The 11,540-nt window shown below is 33.8% G+C and overlaps 1 long non-coding RNA gene across 1 annotated transcript; it reads right to left on the reverse strand.

Annotated features, from left to right (window-relative positions):
• Positions 1 to 8,201: 8,201 nt before the first annotated feature.
• LOC306800438 lies at positions 8,202 to 10,037 on the reverse strand. The gene is made up of 2 exons (XR_013773832.1): positions 9,868 to 10,037; positions 8,202 to 8,476 (listed from the first exon to the last, which is right to left on the reverse strand). It is a non-coding gene; the product is annotated as an uncharacterized lncRNA (long non-coding RNA).
• Between the last annotated feature and the right edge of the window lie 1,503 nt (positions 10,038 to 11,540).

Below are 11,540 nucleotides of genomic sequence, written 5' to 3' on the forward strand. Positions count from 1 at the left end.
TCTTACAACAGCAGAAGAGGTAAATAAGTAATCCCTGCTCTAGTAGTGATCAACTCTACTTGCTGTTAGGAAGTGTTTAAGTGTACATAATTGACACTGAGTCTACACAAAATTAATTTAATGGGAATGGGCATTTTCTGAAATCTTACAGATTGCAAGTTGGCCATGTAACTGAAACTTAAAAACATTCAATTGGATAAAATGCTATTATTTTGTATAGAAAGGACTTGAGAAATAACTGCATAACTTTACAGATATGAAGATAAAGTAATTTTATCTGATAGCAAAGGCATTTTATCTGATAGCAAACATGGAACCTTCCAACATTATCTTCCTCATTTGACATCATTCCTGAAAAATTAAATTTTTTATAGGGTAGGGGACTCATGAAGTAATATGGGTAGCTAGGTGCACCTATAGCTAGAAGTTAGAATGGTACACACTCTTAAGATGTTTGAGTCAATCTTAACCATGTGACCATAGATTTCATTTTTTATAAGGGACTGTACTCTCTCTGTAATATGCTTTTGATATGATTTTCTCATATGTTTTACAGTTGTTCTTAGATTGTTCTTACTCTTCTTCTTTCATTCATTTAGGCTTCATCATTCAATCAATGTCTTTTTGACAGTGAAGTTAGGGAAACAGGAGTTTGAGCAAGGTGTATGTTATGCCATATAAATGTGATATAAGGAGCTGGGATTATGTAACCAAAAATTTACATGCAAAAGATAGCAGATAAACAAGTACAGGCAAGGGATAACACAGGAAAAAGTCCATCAGTCACATTCCTAACATTGTCCCTGAGGCCAGAATTGTTTGTGTTCCATTCTAACAAAATGAAAACTTAACCAATGTGTTAATGTGACAGAAAGTCCTGTTTGTATTATTTGCCTGCAAGTGAAGGAGTTTGCAAGTCCAGAAGAGATTTTTGCCATGGGATTTCTATGAGACACGTTCCAAACTGAAAAAGTAAGAATGAAGAAAAATGGTCTTGATGGTGTGCCAGCACTATAATGAGTGTATATCTTGTACTTTATGAAGCCAGCTGTTAAAATTTAAAAAAATATATAATATAATAGAAGATAATTTAAGGAATCTATCAGTCATCAAATTCATGATTCATTAATACTATTTTTTGTTAGAAAAACATTTCAGAATCTCTGGTATATATTAAGTTTACAATTCACTGTGAGACACAATCTTAGATCCACAGAATCTTCTCTCTAAAAACACACAGAGTAGAGAATGAAAAAGAGGTAAATTGGCTTTTCTGCAAGTATGTCAGTTGCAGAGGAGAGGGCGTGACCAGAATTTCAGATGATGTCTAGTGAAATACGAGGCTTCTCATGATATTTTGGAAGTATAATCCTTCTTTAATTCCCAATCTTTTGTCTGTTCATTATTGACTGAGGTTCTCTTAGGTGGGGCTATTTTTTCATGGGTGCAGAAATAGGGTGTCAGTCCAGTTCTGTGGCTCTGCTGTACATAGTTATCATGAATAACTGTCATGATTGGTTATGTGTTATATAAATAATCGGCTCTTGCACAGGAAAACTTCATTCTTATTTGTAGAATGTTGTTGGTCAATGACACCAACATGGTGTGAGAAAGGGAAGTCAATCATTGAAATGAGAGCAACAAATCTCTTCCAAGGGTTTAATATCCACAGTCTTCTGTCCACTTAGGGAAACAGAAGTAATTTCCCCCCATATTTTTGTAAAAATTTGTTGTGAGCTAAAAAAGTAAAAGCTAACAAAATCTTTCAATCTCTTTTGAAATATTTGTAGCCCCAGTGCTGAGTCAGCCTTGTCTTAAATGGCACCATCTGTTAGGTGTTGAGCAAAAGTATTTCTTCCAGATCTGCTGACTGCACGAGATGAGTGGTCCAGCAACTGACAAAGAGCAAGTAAGAAGTTTCAACCACATAAAACCTATATATTCATGGAAAGGTCTTCTCAGTCTCAACCTGAGCAGCCTGGAGCCAGAGCCTTTATTATTCATATTTCATTTATGCTTGAATACACAAGCCTGACTGAACATGTAGGGCTTATGAAGTACTGCATTTTTTTTTCTTGAACATATGATCAAGAGATAAAAGAAAGCTTTAGTTTAACTGGATTAATACCTAAAAATATGTGCAGCTCTTAAAAATTATATTTATATGTGTAATATATACTCACTTGATTAAAATACCTGTTTTTTAAGCATACTGTGATATAATATAATAAATTACTGCAGACATCTAAAGGGATCAAAGATCCCTGTGCAGGAGACTGGAGTGTGCAGGATTAACACACAAATAAGTATATTGTCATGTGAGTGAATGTAGGGCTATATACTGGCACAGTGCAAGGAACATCAGAATGCAGTGAAGAGTTCTGACCATTTATTCTGTAACACTCAGGTCACAAGTTATGATTTAGAAAGATTTTTTTTAAATAACTACTTCATTAACAGCGAAAATACAGAACTGAACATAATTTCCAGACATACTTTCAAAAGTAATGTGAAGACTTCAGCAAAGAAGGTATATGCAAGATACTCAATCTAGTTATGCAGTGGATAAGTAAATTTTCCTAAGAGACAATATGTACACTGTAAAACAGGTTTATTCTTTGAATGTGGGGTAACTGCCTCTGCATCCCAGAGACCATTCCTGTTCCAAGAAAGGGTGAGCATGTGGCACCAGAAAAAACTAGACTACTTTTGGCAATTTCTTAAGTTAGAAAATGAAAGTCAGAAAATAAAAGAAGATTGAAACCTTCAAACTCCACACATTTATATTTTACAAACCTGCAAAGTTCTAAAGACTAAAATACTCTGGACTTGATTTTGTTTATCTTCTTACATTGATATAAATTGCAAGAAAATTCAGGGAAAGTCATTACTTTACTCTTATATCTCAGGGTATTAACTAATACTTTATCCTAATATACTTTTGTCTCCATTGAATATATATAATCTACTAGTATTTCTTCTAGTTTCATACTGTGCAGTTATTCTGATTAAGATCTTTTATCAGTTATCATTTGTCTGTTCATTTGTTTTAATAAATATTTAATATTTGTTTTTTAAATCTGATTTGCCATCATTAGAAACTGCAGGACAAGGTAATTCAATTAAATCTCTGTAACTCTTCCCACAACAGCAATATCACAGCAATACATTGATATATAATATTAGTATAGTACAGGATACTTAAATGTTGTAGTTGTAAATTTAGAAAAACTTTTTTCTCCTTATAAAGCATCCAATAACCTGTGTTAAAGAACAAGTTGCCTAAACAAAGTCTTCTAGGGGAGCAATAAATACATTTATTTTTTTCTTTAAGAAAACACTCCAGAACATAAAAACAGGTGTTGAAAAAGAAAGCTATAAATCATGTTATTTATAACAGAATTGTTTATTTGGAAGAGCCTTGTTTTGCATTATGTTATAGTGCAGTCCAGAAATGCCCAAAATTTAGTGTTTAAAAATATAAGTACCAGCCTTAAAGATACAACTGTTCTCCTGTCTGAAGCCCCTAAGTATCTAGGCAAGAGTAACAAGTCCTTTAGATGTTTTCTCCCTAAGTACTAGTAGTCATGCACAGACCATGTGCCTGGAAGATCTTTTGTTCAGTATATCTAGTATTCTTTCAAAGCTGCTTAAAGTTTTCTTTCCCCACTTCTTTTTTCCTTTATTCTTTTTCCCAGCCACCTCCTTTTACAGAGCTTGGAGAATATCCAGGGAAGATGAACAAGAAAATTATTGCGTCCACTTCCCATGGAAGATATTCTCCAAAAGATCATTTCTTCCAAGGCCCCTATCCCTGCTGTAGGCTACAGTAGGTTATGCCAGTTTTTAGTACACTCTGTAGTTGGAAGCAAATGAAAGGCCACCTTACTGCTGTCCAATTTAGCTCTTATTTCCAAGTCATTTGTTTAAAACAGCAGTGAGTTTGCATACACTAGCCCTTGCATCTCATGAGCAATTTGAATATTTCAGTTTTCTTAATATAGAGCCTCCATGAGAAGGAAGAAGTGTAAGGAGCATTGAAATATTGAGACTACAGTCATATATGCGAAATTCATCAAAATTTCATTTTTGGCATTTAAGCAAGCCTGAAATATTTAACCATTTATTAATGAGTCAAAAAATCCTGCTAGACCTGCATCTGAACTATGAGTTAAATCCATTTTTCTTTTTTCCTGAGAAAAGAGAAAATCCTCCACCACATAAATAAATTTTCAAAGGTACCACAAGCAACAGTATCTAAAGGGAAAGCATGTATTTGTGTGGCAGGATTTACTTTAGTTTATATATATATATAATTTTTTTTTTCCCTTTTCTCACATCTAGTGTGTAATCACTGGCCAGCTACACAGAACAATATAGAGTATTGTTCAAATGCATGAATAGTTTAAGATAAATAGTACAATTGCAATGCTCACATTGGAAATCTTTATAGGAAAATTGTGTGACGCTGGAGGTGTATCTTCCTGCAAAAAGAATAAAGATGTTTGTTTAGTGATTAGAACGTCTACTGTTACATAAGTGTCAAAATGTCAGACACCATAAAGACTTCTTTAGAAGAGCTCACATTTATGAGGACAGTGATTTTAAAATGTTTACTTCTCAGAACTTCAGAGAATAAAATTTTTGAACTTCAAAAAATCTCTTGAATATATATTTTTTTTTTGTTCATGGAGTTTCTATTTCTATGCAAAATTTCCTGATGCAACACTTTTAACATTGTGGGAAATTTTCCAGAGCAAACAGACCTATTGGGTCATGCAGGATGCTCAAATGAAAGGTTAGATCTCCAAATGTTATTAAGTCTTTTTGAACCTTAATCCTGCTATAGGAATGGCCTCAGTATCATATAATGTATTTGTGGTACAGCAGAGAATCAAAACCAGATCTTGAAAATTGCACACTCTAATCCTTAGACTGCTTTTCCCCTCTTGAGAAAATTTGTTGTGATAGCATCAATAGCAGTTACTGGTTGCAGGATGAGGAGAGATGTGAAAGCTGTTTGGGCTATGTGCTAGATTTAGTCTCTTATCTACAAAAGAGCAATGGAAAATGTTTATAAAGCATTTTAATTAGTTTCCTAGCCTGTTGGTGGAGAGAGGGAGAAGCCAAAGTAAAAAGTGAAAGATTTTTGTAATATCTAGAAAATATTGGGAAGCCTACAGGCAAAATAATCCTATCTTTTCATAAAGTTATGGAAAGAGATGATGTAGTCAAAAGGGCTGGTAATTTGTGTGTCTTATGAACCACATAGTATTAACAGCTTTTCCTTTGTAGATTGAAACAATCAGTCCTGTCTTTTATTCAATGTTTTTTCCTAGGTTTTGTTTCATAACATATAGTGGTCTCTTATTTATTTTTCCTTTTTTAATTTATCTTGTTTGGAGAAATTAGAATTTTGAGAATGCGACAAGATTGGGAAAAAAGATTGCAGTAACTTTAATCAGGGTGGAAGATTCTTTGTATGAGCCCTCTCAGCTTTTTTTCAAGAAAGGAAAGGATGTAATGTGGTTTGTGGACTCCTTGACTGAAGTGAATGCCATCATTGCTAATGAACACAGAAGTGAAAGTTCCCTCTCTCTCAAAATGACTACTGCACAGTGTAGTACCATAAATATGATGATGCAAGGAGCAGAAGCAACCAAGTTCATTTTCTATTGATTTGTATATTGAGTGTGAGTTCCTGGGTCAGATTGTCTCTGTGAAATGTAAGGGTTGCACACTATAACCTCTGCCTAATACAGTCTTTATGCTTTATCAAGATTCTGTTTTTATGATTCATAGAAACAAAGTCTTGCATACTTTCATTTATTATGATTGAGATGGGAGAGAGGCTCTAAAAGCTGATAAGAGGTTTCATGAATATATACACACATAAACCTCATTTCCTTAGGAAATGAAGTTACTTATGAACTCTGAAAAATCTTACCATTATCCCCAATATCTTAATAAATTAATAACATTTTAGTAGAACTTTACAAAACTTTCTTAAACATTACCCTTTTAGATAAGTCTGTTAAAGAGCAGATTGAATCTGGACTGAAGGTTAAATTGCAGCAGTGGGGGAAAGAGCTTTAGGCTTCAATCCAAACTCAAACATATTACATCAGAATTATCTCTGCATTTTCGTTTTAGATCTGGTCTTCCTTCAATATAGTTAAGTAAGGAGGCTGAAATCCATATTGAAGTTGGTTTTCTTTTCAATTTTGTTTCAGAAGAAGAGGAAAATACTTTCCTTTTATAGGTGACAGATGTGAAGTTTGTCTTTGTTAGATAATCAAAACCAATACATGCACATGACAGTTGCTGTAAAATTGTAACTGTTAAACATAAAAACCTAATCTCACTTAAAAACTGTAATCTAGCATCTTAAATTGTTAAGGATGGAGAAAATCAGAAAATAATGTTTCAGAAAGGACAGGAGTGCAACTGGTAAAAAGCAAAAATATTACACAAAAAATGCAACTTTAGGGGAACATTGTAATTTCCTCATGTTCATCAATATCAAATGGTGAGGCTGACAAGAAAAGAATATATAACAACAAAAGCTGTTCTTCAATATTTGGAGGTAATGAGCAGAATAGAGAACTGCTCATTTGCAATAGAATAACTAAATATACAGCAAATACTCTGAACAATTTGCATAGGTAGTTGCAGACACCCAATTATGCCTATTAAAAAACTGCAGCATGTCAACTACACAACTTAGTGTTCAGACTTTGAGAGCTGGGGATGACTATTAGTTTCTGCCCTGAAACTGTTACAAAATCTCATGTACTGCAGTTATTTTTGCTCATCAGATTTTATCCAGTTTAATTCATTATTGAACAACATTGACTGTGCACAGAAAGTGTGACAAAAATTTGCTACATCCTTTTTTGGCAGTAGCAGTGGCTCAACTTTTGCAAAACATAAGAGAAAATTTTCTGCTCTGCAGACAAATTTCTCACACGGATCTTTTTGAGCAGCAGAAGTCCAGTGAAAAAGAAAAAGTTCAGTGTAGAAATTAGACCAGGATGGATAACTCATGTGAAATGGAGCTTTAAATCATTGAGGAAATCACTTCTCCTCAACTGCCTTTTGTCTTCCCCAATTTGTGTCTCCTTTCCATGTAACTTCTTAGGCAGCATTAGTCCATCAGTTATAGTTCTTGAGTATCCACTTCAATCCTTTTTTCAGTGATGGTTCTGGATGATGGTGTTAAAGATGGGATGAAGGTAGTACAGAAATGCAAAATGTATTATGAAAGTTTTGTTTAAAAGCATTGATGCAACTGGTGCTTTCTCAGAGTTCAGCCATCTCCTGAACAATTGGAATCTGTTTAATTCAAATGAAAGACTTACCTCATTCTTGGGTGTCTTTCTCTCTCTACCTTTTTTGGAGAGAAATAATTAAATTTTCAAGTTAAGCATGCTGTATTATAGCAACTTGAAGGTGGCCTAAATTTTACTCATTTCAAACATTCTATTATTAATGAGAAATCCAGCTTAATTATATTTCTTTATGACTTCAAATTAAAAATGACAGACCACTGCAGAACATGGAAATATTTTCCAGGTCAGGTAGTAACATTAACATGCACATTATTTATTTTTTCTGGCAACTGGCGTTTTCTTTTTAATCTGCAAACTGATGTTAATTTAATAATAAAGGATAAAATTCAATGCTCCAAAAGCCTTCCTGTCCCATCAGGGCTTATGCACATTTCGGAACCTGCTCATTCATCTGTCTTAAAACTCAGAAATCCCTTTGGTTACAAAAGGAAATGCTTCTGGATCCTCTGATAGTGGAACACAGGGATTAAACACTTGCATCCCTTTTATTTGAAAGCATTATAATTGGCATTGGGCAAAGTGGTTCAGAGTGGTTTTTTACTAGGGTGACCTATAAAAGGTTTCTGGAGGTCCAGATTTTTCTTTTTTTTAAGAAAATCAAAATGAATTTAATTTCTAGTATTCTGCTACGTTTTTTTCACTATTAACTCAGATGTCTATGACTTATTTTCTAGAATGAAAACATTTAAAGAGCAGTAAACAAATTAAATCTAAATAAATTTCAATTGCAGTAAACAAGTAACATTTTGATTCAAACTTAGTAATTTAATTATTTAGGGCTAATTAAAGTCTTTACTTTCCCGGTAAATACCTTTTAATATTTTATTCATTCAAATGCTTCAGAAGAGGTTTAGTGAAAAAATGCCTTTATTTGAGATCTAACTCCTTCCTCCAGTGAAAAGAATATCCAAAGTAATATCAAAGCAAGAAATCTGAATGCTCCATCAACCAAACCAATTAAATAATTCTTCCTGGAATCTTGCTGGAATTCAGCTTGTCACAGCTTTACCAGCTTGAGGTGCATCTGCTTTTCTAGTACAAAATATAACCTCATGGTTGCAATGTCAGAGGCTGCAGATGTTCTACTTGTAGTCACAGGCAGCTCAGACAGCTGAAAGAAAATTCTAAACAATAAGAGAGGTCAGCACTTACTGTGCCAGAAGCAAGTGTGATAGGTAATACTCTATTTTCTACTTATTTACTGTATTCAGTCTTCTGTCCTATGGAGTAGTGTACAGTAAAATTTCCTCTAACACAATGTAAAAGTGAAGAAATATAATTTTAAAATATTGAACTTTCAGATTCATTAAGTTTGGATATTTTTTAGAAAAAGGAATCAGGCATCATAAAAAATTCAAATATTCTTTAATTTCACATATTTCTGGATGGAACAACATGCAGCTTTATTATATAATCCAGTACTTTTTAATTATATAACACAGTTTAAAAAAAAATAACAACCTGTATTTATTTAGTGATTTTCAGTGGTAATAGTGTTTCAAACATTTTACACAATCTAATGACTCATCTCTAGAATTACATGTTCACTGAAAAGAAATAGGAGCTACATTTAAAAAGCATTAACATCCTGTAATGAATTTGTTTGATTTCTGTTCCAAGTATCTCCCTCGTGTGATTTAAGGAAGTTAAATATATTGTTTAGATATGTAGCATCTCCAGTAGAAATAACCAGATGCTAAGTCCTTTCATGTTCTTTCAAAACATATTATATCCACCTTCATTTATTTTGTGGTTGAAACCCTAAAGTTTCAATTAAAAGAAAGCAACTGATCTTTGTATCCTCCCTTCCAGCTCAGTAAGTGTTATCCTCATTTAGGAGGTTCTAAGTCTCCTGTACAAGATTGTGCATTTTAATATGTTTTCAAAAGTGGATTTAGGCAGCCAATAGGTTTGTAAATCTTTAAAAAAGATTGGGAAACAGGTTTTTTTGACACAGATTAAGTGAAATTCAAAAGTTTGAAAATATATGTTGTGCATGGAGATTTTGGTTTAATTTGATCCAGCACAGAACCTGGCTCAAGGGTTACAAATACATATTTTCTTGAAAATTAACCTGCTTCCTCAAGTCTGAGCAGGCCTGACTCCACCTCTCTGCCCTCACTGGACACCACAGTGTTTTCCTCTCTGTTTGCCTTCATGGAAACAAGAAATAAAGAAAAATTTTAAAACCATTTGCAATTATTTTTCCACTTGTCTTGGTGTTATTACTTGCTCCCAGAAATATAAGAACTTGTTGCCGAGAGCATTTTAAAAGATTTTTAATTTTTTTTTAATATTAAATTCAAAATCAAATTATAAACCACATAGAATAAAGGATAGTTACCTTTTTATAGTGACACTAAAACACTGCTTATAAGTCTGAGAGGTAAAAGACCTCATAGTGATGGAAGGTTACAACATATAGTGAGAATGATAAATGAAAATAATTTTGGGAAATTCTTTTGTATGAAGCACAACAGAAGATAGAGATGATTTCAAGGGACAGATTGCACACCTTTTCCCTGCTCTGAAGTGATGACAGGCAGTGATGATGCAATTACTCTAAAGGAAGAGGACTGGATTCATCAGCCAGCTGAGGTCAAACATCACATCCTCAAAAATTTGTGTCTCCAAAAAATCTTGCCATGAAAGACAAGATCTTTTTCTTTCCACTTTTTTGTGCATGCAAGCTTTTGATTTCTGTCTCAAAGGTCAGTAACTTGGACACCAAGCTGTGGTCTTGATTGCTTTGAATCACCAATACATGAACATTTTTAGTGGAAAACATCACATGAATACTGCCATAACAAAAAATTCAGTAACTTCTTCAAGCAAAAGCTGCTCACCTATGCCACACACTTTTCTTAATAGATCTCTCATTTCTGTTTCCTGGGAAAGCATGGTTAGTATAGAATCACATAATAGAGAAGATTAATGTCATTTGTGAACAGATATTTCTATCTAAATTTTTAGTTCAAAATCTTAGGCAAATTTTGAACAAGTTGGGTCACGAGATACCTTATAAATGCCTTCTCTTTATGTAGATTTTAGTGGGAAAGTTTATTATATCTGGTTTAATGCAATCATCGTCAATTTATAAAGAAGGTCCTAACATTTAGATCTTCTTCATAGCAAGAAAACTCTACTATGGTACCTTTGTCTTATTTTAAATGTTCTTGTTTCTAATCTTCTTTTTTGGGCTTTAAACTGCTTAGGGGAGCCTTTAGAATTTTCTTAACCATCTACTTGAAGTTCCAAGAATTACCTGATAATCATTGCACAAGAAATAATCATAGCTCTGAACAAGCATCTTGGAATGGAAAAAAAAATACTAAATTCCAAAAAAATAAGATATCAACTGAAAGGTCAAGCATACTTTAGTAACATAAATCAAAACTCCATGTATGATTGAAACATCAACCCAAATCTGAAACCTAATTCTAACCACACGCTAGAAAATTCAGGTCATGTTGATTAAGTGACTTACATCAGGTGTCCAGTAAAGCGGAGAAAATTAAAATCCACCTGGCAGATGGAAGTGTCTATCTACCAGGAAATAAAGCAAATTTGCTCTTCAGGGCAGGAAGCCTCTTAGAGGACAGGTGGAGTTCATGTTCCCTGGAGTTAAGCCAGTTAACCACACAAGAAGCAGCACAGATCAGTAACTCAACACACCAACATCTGTGTTCACAGCAGTTTAAAGCATTTTAAGCCCATCATAATCTCACTTGAGCAGGAAAAAGGATAAAACAGTGCTGGACTCATATCACCTGCTCTAAGCAGTGGCAAAGAGGAAAACAATGAGGAGCAGAAGGATGTGCTGCATTGGGAGCACTGACACCACAGAGTGAGTGCTGGAACACACTGATGCATTTGAACCTTCATGTGGTTTGATTCACCTTCAATCCAGATACATTGATGACACCTCCACACTGAATTCAGGATCAGTGCTATGGTATTCTGAAATGTCAACAAAAGGAGACAGAACTTTAGCTGTTGTTTCAGCTATTGTGAATCATTGACTTAAGGCAGTAATTCTAACAAAAGTAAATTATTATTCAGATTGATATGTATTAGCAGAACAGTGGACAAAATTGTAATTCAGTAAACATTATGAACAATAGAAGTACCCATGGGTGGATGTTGAAATACTGTAAATCTTGGAAAAAGCAGTGTAGCAAATATCTC

The sequence above is a fragment of the Erithacus rubecula genome (genome assembly GCF_903797595.1).
Source record: "Erithacus rubecula genome assembly, chromosome: 3".
Taxonomy (NCBI): Eukaryota; Metazoa; Chordata; class Aves; order Passeriformes; family Muscicapidae; genus Erithacus; species Erithacus rubecula.